Genomic DNA, 12,348 nt, shown 5'->3' with positions numbered 1-12,348 from the left:
CTTTCTCCGTCATCTGAATCTAAGTTACCAGTAATGGTTTTAACTATTGATCCAAGACCATTTATTAACCCTCTTCTTTTCCTTATACTAGTAGAATGAATATTAAAATTATCTAACTTATCATCTATACTATTCTTAACATGCTGAATTAAATTAATAAAATTTTCAGTTTCTGACCTAAAGAAAGTATCATTTGAAATATTAGTTTTGAGATGGTCGTACTGAATATTTAGATTTTTGTATTCGTTTAATAATGGATTAAGATCATGAAAGTGGATAAAAGTATGACTTGCTTTTTGTAATTTGGCAGGTCCTAGGTTAATGGGTAGAATGCCCATATTGTTGCTAATATCCTTTATGTTGATGGCTGCATGCCCGACTGCGATGCACCTGTAATAAAATTATAAGGTTTTTGTTTAGGTCGTTTAATATTAGATAAGTGTATATCTTCAGTTGTATTTTTGTGTCGAGTAACGATTTTGGCTGTCTTTCTTCCGCGATTAATGCTTTTTATTTCCTCCTTTTGATATTTGTTTTTTGTTTTTCCTTTAATTTGTTTGTTACGCACAAATATTTTGGAAGGAATTATTTCAGGTACCTCTTCACGATTTACATTTGCTTTTCCAATTAATTTTTCTTTATTTTTTTGTAAATTTTTATTTATTTCTGAATACAGTAACTTCATTTTTTCTTTATGGTTGGTTATATAATTATTATTAAGTTGTTTTTCCAGATCTAAGTCGAAAATAGAAGTATTCTCTAAATGTCCATGTATTATTTCATAGGGTTTAAATTTAGTCGCTGAGTGTATACTATTATAAGCCAATAGGGCATAATTGACTTTTTGTTCTATTGGTTCGTTTTTAAAATCGTCGCGGTTATTAAATAATCTAATATGTTCGATAATTGTACTATGGAATCTTTCGGCAATTCCATTGGATTCTGGGTGTTGTGAGGTTATAGAATGGATTTTGATTTTATGAACAGCAAGAAGTTCTTGAACTAGAGAATTTTTAAGTTCGGTACCATTATCCGAAATTATTTGTTCGGGTGTATTATGATGAGAGAAGTAATTTATTAGGGCGTTTACAACTTCTATTCCTTGGGCGGATTTTAATTTGTAGAGTTGGGCATATTTGGAAAATGAATCGATTACGGTTAGAAATTTAGTGTTTTCTAGTGTGATTGTATCGAGATGTAATATTTGGAAGGGTTTGATTGCTGTGGGGGTAATATTGAAAAATGTTTTGATTGGGTTTCTATCGTATTTAGTTAATTGACAGATTTCGCACTCGTTTATGTAAGTTTGAATCGAAGCTCTTTGATTGGGCCAGTAATATATATTTTTTATGCGCGACTCGGTCTCATCTAATCCTCTATGGTTTTGTTTTCCTTCGTGATAGTTTTGGATTAATTCTGTTATTTCATTGAGAGGAATATCAATAAGTTTCTTTGTACATTTAATGAAGGATATTTGGGAATTTTTAAAGAATTTTTGGACGACTACGCTAAATTTTTCGTATATGGGATCCTCAAAATATAAATGATATTTTAATTTTGGGACAGTATAATCTTTGACGAATTTTATGACATCCTTTTCGAAATTGTTTTTCGAAAAAATTGTACCAGAATTCTTCGCTTATTATTAAATAATATGATAATATTGGGTATTACTGGTTCGAAGTTTACTTCAGAGATTATTATTTGATTTTTTCCTACATTTACGGCACATTCTGCGATAGGAATGCCGATAATCGGATTTTCTTTGACTGGTGTGTATTGTGTTACCTTCGTCATCTGGGTCATCTGCTTCTTCGCATTCAACTATAAGTGATTCGTTTTCTACGTCATTATTTGGGGTATTAAGTAGTTCTTTTCTATTCTAGATAGAAAATCACTATTAGTGTTTAACGCACCTTTTTTGTATACGACATTGTAGTCATATTCTTCCAATTTGAGGCGCCATCTAACTAACTTTGAGTTAGGGTCCTTTAAAGAAAATAGCCATTGTAATGGCTTGTGGTCAGTTACAATTGTAAACTTATGACCAAAAAGATAAGGGCGGAAATATTTCACTGCCCAAACAATCGCAAGTAGTTCCTTCTCAGTTGTTAACTAGTTGGTTTCGCTTTTATTTAAAGTTCGACTAGCATACGCTATAGGTAAATCAGATCCGATTTTTCCTTGGCTCAATACAGCCCCTAGTGCAAAGTTGCTTGCATCTGTGGTTAAGTTGAAGGGTTTATAAAAATCAGGGTACTGTAGTATTGGATCATTAACAAGAAGATTTTTACACATTTCAAAACACTGGGAATAATCTGAATCGTTTACGTTTATAATTGCATCTTTTTGAGACGAGAAGTTAAAGGTTTAGTTAATTTTGAGAAATCTTTTATAAATTTTCTATAATATCCCAATAATCCTAAGAAACCTTTTAGTTGTTTGGTATTTTTTGGAATAGGAAAGTTTACGATAGCTTTAATTTTGTCTGGATTGGGTTTTACGCCATCTGGTGTAACGATACGTCCCAGATAAGCAACCTCTTTTCTTAAAAATTCTGATTTATCAATTTGAATTTTAAAATTTGACTCTCTTAATCTCTTAAAAACTTCTTTTAAAAATTTGTAAGGTGTTCTTGGAGACTGGTACTAAACACTATAATGTCGTCCAGGTACACAAGACACTTTTCATTTTGTATTCCTCGAAGTATATTGTCCATAACTCTTTGGAAAGTCGCCGGTGCGTTACGCAATCCAAAGGGCATTCTGAAGAATTCGTAGTGACCGTTTTCTGTATTGAACGCAGTTTTGGGTATATCTTCTTCGGCCATTTCTATTTGATGAAATCCCGAAGCAAGATCTAAAGTTGTGAAATACTGACAACGACCTAGTTTGTCAAGTAAATCGGAAATATTAGGTAGGGGATATCGATCTCCTAAGGTGATTTCGTTTAATTTTCGGTAGTCAACTACGATTCTATATTTAGGTACTTGAGAGTTGTCCAATTTTTTGGGAACGACCCAGATCGGGCTCGACCACGCTGAGTCAGAATGACAAATAATATTTTGTTCCAGCATACTTTGAATCTGGTTTTGTACCTCTTTTCTATAGATTTCAGGATATCTATAGGACTTCGAATAAATAGGTATATCGTTAGCTGTTTTAATATTATGTTTTACTTTACTAGTAAAAGATAGCATGTTGCCAGTTACATGAAATATATCTGAAAATTCTTTGATAAGTTTTAATATAGCTTCCCGTTCTTCGATATTCATGTGTTCAGTGCGAACTTTGGAAATATCGAATTTAAATTTTTCTGCGTATATATTATTTAGATTAGGGTAAGCTGTGCTATAATAGTTTTCTGAGAAGCTTTCAGCTTCGATGGGTGAAGTGAAAGTAACTTTACATGCATTCTCAGAGGAATTCAAAATACTGCAAATGGCTTTATTATTTTTAACTTTTGTTAGACATTGTGGGATTTCACGTTCCCAATTTTGGTATACGGGATTATTACATCGCCATTATTGACATTTTTTATGCCTACGGAAATTATTTGCTCCGTACGAGGAGGCACTACTATACAATTCATGCTGTCCTCGTTAATATTATGATAAAGAATATTTATTTTACTATTTTTTGTTATTAGAACATTATTTATTAAATCTATTTTAGCATTAAGTTTCTTAAGATTGTCTAATCCTAATAAACAATCAAAGTAGTCATGAAATTTAAATATGCAATAATTTAATTTCATAGGATTTTTGGTTTGGAATATTTTAGAAGTAGGAATCACAGTACAAAAATTTTGTTGGCTCCTGCCTAAAGCGGTTGAAACTTGAAAAGGTTTCCGAAAAATGGCATTTTTAAAATATTTTTCTGCTACATTTCGAACAACAAAAGACTTAGTACTACCAGTATCAATTAAAACTTTCAGATTATTTTCAGGAAAAATTATATACGGTAGTTCACTTTCTTTATTGGTTAAATTTAGTAATTCTATTCTACTTGGTCCGAGGCAATTTCCTCTAAAAAATGATCATTATGTTCTTGGTATACATTTTTATAGTCTAAGAGCTAGTGAACCCTCCGACTAACGGTCGTCCTGTAAGGCTAGAAATTTTTCTAGTGATAATTCATAACACACCAAGGCTAAAACCATGACCTGGCAGGCCTCAGCGGTGCACGTGTATCTACCAGGTTAATCGAAAAGTGCAAATTTAGGGGGTAAAATAAACTTTCTCCTGTAAGGTTTAAATTTAAGTATGTGTTTGAGTAAGTCATTTAGAAGAAATGTGTACAATGACAGGCGATTCTGAAGAGCATAAGACCTTGCCAGGCGGGGGGAAAGATTAGGAGTTTTTCGTAAAATTATTCTTTTTGCATCGAACAATTTTTTTTTAGGTTTTTTGAATCATTCCAAACAGAAAACGTCTTTAGTGATTTTTCTCTTAAGTTAATAGTTTTTGATATATATAAGCGATTGAAAATTGCGAAATCGGCCATTTTTAACCTTAAATTGGACATTTATCTAAAAATTTCAATGTTGACAAGGTACATAGATATTCTTAAACACTGATTGATGAAATCCCGAAGAGTTTTTGCAATAAAATATCGAAAACCCCTTTGTTTTTTTTTAATTGCTAATCAAGCGGGTGCGACACTGTAGTATAAGTGAGGACGTTTGAGTTTGCATAAATTCATTATCTCGAGAATGGGCAAATTTCAAGAGAAATCCTCAGACAGGTCGATTTTTATTTTTGAATTAGGACTTTTTGGCATATATATAATACTAGTGACGTCATCCATCTGGGCGTGATGACGTAATCGATGATTTTTTTAAATAAGAGTAGGGGTTGTGTGATAGCTCATTTGAAAGGTTATTTAATTCTCTATTCAGTAATATAAACATTAACATAATTATTTATACAGTGTACAAAAAAAAATTTTTCTTCTATTTGTCAAATTTAATCAAAGTTAATTTAAAAAAAAAATTTTGTACACCCTACTTTTGGGACAACTGTATAAAATTTTATTAATTTTATACGAGGTATATAAAAAATATGAATTTCGATCAAGAGTAAACTACCTTTATAGTTCATAACATTTAAATTAGAATGATATAATTGCACATTAAAACATAATTATTAATTCTAAACTACTTTTCATAATAGAAATTTTCCATATTATGAATTAAAATACGTAAATAGGTATACAAAGTTTTCTTTATTACAATGCTCGCATTTTCAGCTTGTTTTTTCTGCTTTTGTAAATGTATATACAAATTAACTTCGAACACTCCGTGTATAGGTTTTTAAAAAAGATTTATTACAAATAATCTACAAAATACGTCTTTAATGTCGGAGAACAGATTCTAAACTGAATTAAAAATGAAACAATTACAACTAACATGATAACAAATTATGAAATACAATAATGCTGAAATTGCTGAAACAGTATATGCTTCCTGGCCAAGGTCCTCTAACCTTGTGCATACACTGCTGTTCCTACACTATAACTTACATAATGTGTCTCTCTTACAGTGGGTGATCATATTATTATCTAGAGTCACCTCAGAAAATTTTACTTTTATTTAAGAGGATGGGTACGTATTTTCGGCTGCAATGCTATTCAAATAGGGATTCATTTTTTTCGAATCCTGAGAAAACTAATCAATATTTTTGAAAAATTTAAACGCAGAATGAAAGATTACGTTATTAGCGAGGGCTGAAAGTCCCTGAGAACTTCTATAATGTTTATTTTAATAAGTTACAGGGGTGAAAAACTAAGAAAAAATTTAGTGTGATTTTTAATTTCAGATATCTGAATCAAAATAAACTTTTTATTTATTCTAAGGGACTTTCGGCCCTCGGTAATAATTTAGTCTTTCATTCTGCTTTTAAATTTTTCAAAAATATTTATTGATTTTTTCAGGATTCGAAAAAAATGAACACAATGTCCGTGGTAATATTTTCCAAATCTATCTTTGTCTTACAACACAACGCACTCAGCTGAATAGAATATTGTCAGCATATTGTCATTCAGACAGTGACAATCAGTGACAATTTTAAATATTTGACATGGCATCGGGAATATTTTGAGTTGATTAAATAATATTGATATATTATAGTGTATTTGATAAATAATTGATTTAAGATGTGAACTTAATAAAAAGTTATTTATTGTGTATTATTTGTGGAAGATCCAAGCAGAGAATACATCAGGATAATATATTCTGTGATCCAAGTATTTTGTTGTTAAAGATGTTCAAAATTGTAAACGTTCCATAGTAACAATATAATATTGAAAAATCACTTTAACACTTTTCCTCTTTTCTTGATTGAGTATTAGTTTTTGTTGTACAAATAAATTATTACAATCACTGAATACATAGTTAGTGAAAAAATTATCACATTTATTAACTGAATTAATAATTTGCAATTATACAAATAACAGTAGTTATCCAAGAACATTCAAAAGCCATCTCTTTAAGTTAATGATGACATTTTCAAGTAGAATGACATTCTAGTAATGTTTACATCCATACCAGTGTGAATTTTACTATACGTAATTTGCCGTGTAAAGACAGAAAAAGTAGGGATAGCCGTAAAATATTTGCGAATTATGTACCCATGGCCTTAATAATGGTATGTAAGTTTTTTTTATACGGTCCACATTGCCTTTGAAACTTTAGAAATGGATGCTATGTTTCTGTTGGAGTGATTAGTGTTGTCTTTTGATGTCTTTGGCTTTTGCCATGATGTTCTGGTACCACTAGTTTAACGAACGTGCAATGTTTACTAAATTCACAAAATATATTATAAGACTGTCAGAGTATCACTAGAGAGCAAAGGAAACTCTCAAAGTTTATTACAACTCTAAACACCAAGAATACAAAATAATAGACACATGAGATGCAAGCTAAGCTGGGCAGCACTGACAAACAATGGCATCTAAGTCACGTATTGCTACACACGCGTGTTGCCACTATTGTCAGACTATTTATTGCACTTTCATAAGGTGTAACAAGACAGTCAAATGGAAACAAACGCATTAATATATTATACAGCTCAATTATATATCCTTTGTCTAAAACATTGAATTTTACTAGGTGACTCTAATAAATTGATCACCCACTGTAGATACCATCCGTCCTTTGGTGTAAAACAAATTCGCCCATACCGCAAAGGGTTAATTGGACTATAATTGTTTGTATTTTAGGTTATTTTCAGAAGGACACAATGAAAATGATGGAAATATTAGCTGAACATTCATATCGTAAAGACCCATGTAAGTGACAACATGGTGAAGAAAATATATTAAATAACCATACAAAAGTTCCAACTGGACAAAGACCTTACACACGCGAAATTTGTTTATATAAATCTCAAACCATTGAAAAGGGTATGTTTTTTGTATCATTAAATAGTCAAACATGCAAAAATTTTTGAATCCATATAAAACAGCACTCGTAAAAATATTTTTTAAATGTAAATGCAACTAAACGTTGTATTTAGAAAAGTATGAAAAACAAAGAAGTGTAAAAGACATATTTGTGGAATTCTTGATCTGTGTTTCAGAACAATATTTAGGTTAGTTCAATTTAAGTATAGTTTAAGGTACCCAGTGTATTTTTTTGTTTATATTATCTTTATTCATCTTTTTATTTATCAGTTTATCTTCTTTTTTATAACAATTATAATTAACTCTGATTTAAAAACATATTTTTCTACGACCGTTTAATAACATGCTCATTATTCGCTATTTTTTCATAGATAATAGCACCCATTACTGTACCCGTGAGTAATAATTCATTACTCACGGGCTGAAGTTACTCACGGGTCATTACTCACGGGCTGAAGTTAGATTCAAGTGACGCATGCCACTTTTAATATTAATCGTATATAAACTGCAAATAAAATTACTTAAAGTTGTTTATTTAATACAACAATTATTGTAATTTATATCATTAATTAACTTCGAAAAATTTTTAAATATTTTTTACGTTTATATCTTGTTTACTAAAAATTTTGACGTTTATCGTTTATTTTAGACACAGTGACATCAGCTCATTTTGTTTATGTTAATTGGAATTTATAACTAATATTGTGTTTATTTTTCAAGTTATATTGTGTTAAATATGTTATAACATATTATGTATAGTTATATCATTATATTAAATATAGTTAAATGTAAATATACATTATAACTATTGAAATACGTCCACCGACAACAGCAATTTCCTATAGGTCTGGATCCCGCGTATGAAAAAAAAGTTGATTAATAGCAAGCTGAAAATTTGTTAATAGCTTAAAGGTGTTTAGTCGGACAAACTTTGATATATGGGAACACTGGAACAGGGGAAGTTTTAATTGTGGAACAGGTTAAAAATTTGGAACGGTCAGACCATGAAAACGGCACATGTATTTTGTCCGACAGAACAGACTTAAACTCTTCGAACAGAGATTAAACTCTCATGCAAAAATCAGACTGCTATTTACCACCAAATGGGCGTTATAATGAGTGGAACATGTAGAATATGTCAAATGCCAGGAATTATGACAGGTGATAAATAGCAGTCTGATTTTTGCATGAGAGTTTAATCTCTGTTCGGAGAGTTTAAGTCTGATCTGTCGGACAAAATAAATGTGCCGTTTTCGTGGTGTGACCGTTCCAAATTTTTAACCTGTTCCACAATTAAAACTGCTCCTGTTCCAGTGTTCCCATATATCAAAGTTTATCCGACTAGACACCCTTAAGTTATTAACAAATTTTCAGCTTGCTATTAATCAACTTTTTTTTCATAAGCGGGATCCAGACCTATATTTATTGGATTAATTGACAGTAGGTACAAATTTAAGTTTATAATTTTTCGGAAACGAATAGAACTTATATTATTGACTATTTATAGTTGTATTTCTACAATAAATAATAATTTGGTAAGAGTAGGCAACCAATTATTCAGCTACGTACTAGGGGTAAATAGCATTTAGGTATTCTTATAAATTATTATAATTTAAATCTCGAGTAGTTGATAATTAAATTTTTTACTAATTAAAATAAAAAAAGGTCGTAGAAAAAGTATAGTATTCTACTCGCATGTAATGATTACAGTCAAACCTGCCATATCCGGATCAATGTGGCGACAGAACGATTCGGATATGAAAAAATCCGGATATTAAGACCACTACTTTTTTTATAGTCTCTGAAACGTTTTCTTCTTCATACATTCCAGTAATCAACGCCGTCAATAACTTTCGTCGATACACACGTTTTATAGATTCTATAATACATTATTTCGCCATCTTTTAGTTCTTCTTTTAGTGCGTTGTCCAACAGCAGGACTGCCTTTCTCAGTAGATTTCGGTAGATCCGAACGGCTCAGAATCGTCCGGATATGGGGAGGTCCGGATATGACAGGTCCGGATATGGCAGGTTGTACTGTATCCTGTATCCTTTTTTGCGTTTTTTGTATCCATTATTTACACTGATATTTACACTGATGTAGTTTTTAAAACTGTTTACTTTTTTGGGGTTTCAAAACTATTCTTTAAATGTTACTTTATATATGACGATACGGTAACAGTGATATACTTATGTAGTAGGTTATGCTCAATGAAGAATTAATGTATAGGGTGTCCCAAAAGTAGTGGAGCGGTCGAATATTTCGCGAACTAAACATCGGATCGAAAAACTGAAAAATACGTGTTCAATAATTTTCAAAAATCTATCCAATGACACCAAACACCAACCCCCACTACACCCCCTGGAGGTGGGGTGGGGGTAACTTTAAAATCTCAAATAGAAACCCCTAGTTTTTCTTGCAGATTTGGATTCGTTACGTAAAAGTAAGCAACTTTTATTCAAGACATTTTTTTGAACTGTGGATAGATGGCGCTATAATTGGGAAAAACGATTTATCCTGATACCATAGGTAAATTATAGAAACGGTCTAATATCTCGAGAAATACACTTCCAAATGAGTAACCAAAAAACAGGTTTTTAATATTTTTCGAAAACCTATCGATAAACACCAAAAACGACCCTCCAACCCACCCCCTGTTGACGGGGTGGGGGGTAAATTTAAAATATTAAATAGCAGAAATTTATTGCAGATTCGAATTCGTCATGAAAAATTAAGCAACATTTATTCGAAACATTTTTTAAAATTGCTGATAGATGGCGCTAATAAATCGTATTTTTCCAATTAAAGCGCCATCTATCAACAATTCTAAAAAAATGTTTCGAATAAATGTTGCTTAATTTTTCATGCCGAATCCGAATCTGTAATAAAAAGTGGGGGTTGCTATTTAAGATTTTAAAGTTACCCCCCACCCCACCTCCAGGGGGTGGGTTGGAGGGTCATGTTTAGTGTTATTCGATAGGTTTTCGAAAAGTATTAAAAATATTTTTTTTGGTTTCTCATTTGGAAGTGTATTTCTCGAGATATTAGACCGTTTCTATAATTTACCTATGGTATCAGGATAAATCGTTTTTCTCAATTATAGCGCCATCTATCCACAGTTCGAAAAAATGTCTTGAATAAAAGTTGCTTACTTTTACGTAACGAATCCATATCTGCAAGAAAAACTAGGGGTTTCCATTTGAGATTTTAAAGTTACCCTCCACCCCACCTGCAGGGGGTGTAGTGGGGGTTGGTGTTTGGTGTCATTGGATAGATTTTTGAAAATGATTGAACACGTATTTTTCAGTTTTTCGATCCGATGTTCAGTTCGCGAAATATTCGACCGTTCCACTACTTTTGGGACACCCTGTATAAGATGCACCATAGGCCATTTCAGGATTTTGACTTTTATGTCACCATTAGGAGGAAATTAATAAGTGTATTCGCAGAGACAGTCAGGGACTAGTCAACGACAAGTGGAGCATTCCCTGACTAAAAGTCAGCGACAGGGTCCACGAACTAACATACTATATATAGTCCTGTCGCCAGGGGGGGTACAACGGCCTCCTTAATTCAGATGGACTTACCCAAGTTTTTTTTATATATTTTGACCCGCAGAATACGAATTTTTTGGGTAACAGTTGATACGGATGTCGATAAGATTGTTATAGACAAAGAACTTGAGGAATTACATAACAGCGATTTCTCGCAAAACAAAACATCTTTTTGTATTTTTTGGGTCATTTTAAGCAAAAAATATTCCTACAAGTTTTTTCGTAGAATGCATAGTTTTCGAGATAACCGCGGTTGAACTTTCAAAAAATCGAAAAATTGTAAATTTTAAACCCGAATAACTTTTGATTAAAAAATAAAGTAGCAATTCTGCTTACCGCATTTGAAAGTTTAAGTCAAATTATATCGGTTTTGATTATTTGCATTGCTAAAAATTTATTATTTTATTGTTAAACAAAGCTGTAAACTGTAGTAAACACCTAGTATGTGAGTGATGTTTTCTATGATTTCTCATTTAAAATCGAACGAGTAGGTAGAGTAGCTACAAGTGCAAGCGAGGCAATTTCTACGTAGCATGCGTTAAAACGCATGTATTAGGCACGGGAAACCTATGTGTTTATAGATTAGTTTAACAATAAAAAAATTAATTTTTAGCAATGCAAATAATCAAAACCGATATAATTTGACTTAAACTTTCAAATGCGGTAAGCAGAATTGCTACTTTATTTTTTAATCAAAAGTTATTCGGGTTCAAAAATTGCAATTTTTCGATTTTTTGAAAGTTCAACCGCGGTTATTTCGAAAACTATGCATTCTACGAAAAAACTTGTAGGAATATTTTTTGCTTAAAATGACCCAAAAAATACAAAAATATGTTTTGTTTTGCGAGAAATCACTGTTATGTAATTCCTCAAGTTCTTTGTCTATAACAATCTTATCGACATCCGGATCAACTGTTACCCAAAAAATTCGTATTCTACGGGTCAAAATATATAAAAAAAACTTGGGTAAGTCCATCTGAATTAAGGAGGCCGTTGTACCCCCCCTGGCGACAGGACTAATAGTTTATTTGTTTATATTTTTGGATATTGTGTCTTAAATGTTTTACTGCTTTAATAATTTTTTAGTTGTATTTTGAGAACATTTTGTTGTTGATTTTGTGTAGTTTTTAATTGTAGAAGTACTTGAACGACTTTATTTAGTTTTGAGCAGTAAATAAATAAAGATGAGTGAATATTTTCGAAAGTTGTTGGCAGACAATACAGATATTGCTTGTAGGTACAGGGTTATTCACTATATTTTGACCCCCTGTAAACTGCTGTATTTACAGAATTTAAAAAAATGTAAAATACAAAAGTTATTCGATTTTTAAAACATGATTTTTTGACAAATATAACATACTAGTGACGTCATCCATCCGGGCGTGATGAC

General features: G+C 31.5%; 1 protein-coding gene across 1 annotated transcript in view; it reads left to right on the top strand.

Annotated features, from left to right (window-relative positions):
- The first annotated feature begins 7,310 nt into the window (after positions 1-7,310).
- Positions 7,311-12,348, top strand: part of LOC126886498 (zinc finger protein 227-like) — a 56,644-nt gene continuing 51,606 nt past the window's right edge. Inside the window, exon 1 of the mRNA XM_050653449.1 lies at positions 7,311-7,403. The gene's annotated coding sequence lies outside the window, so the exon portion shown is untranslated. The remainder of the gene's footprint in view (positions 7,404-12,348) is intronic.

Source organism: Diabrotica virgifera, chromosome 6 (genome assembly GCF_917563875.1).
Source record: "Diabrotica virgifera virgifera chromosome 6, PGI_DIABVI_V3a".
In the NCBI taxonomy this organism is placed as follows: domain Eukaryota; kingdom Metazoa; phylum Arthropoda; class Insecta; order Coleoptera; family Chrysomelidae; genus Diabrotica; species Diabrotica virgifera.
This window is presented reverse-complemented; position numbering and strand designations above follow the sequence as displayed.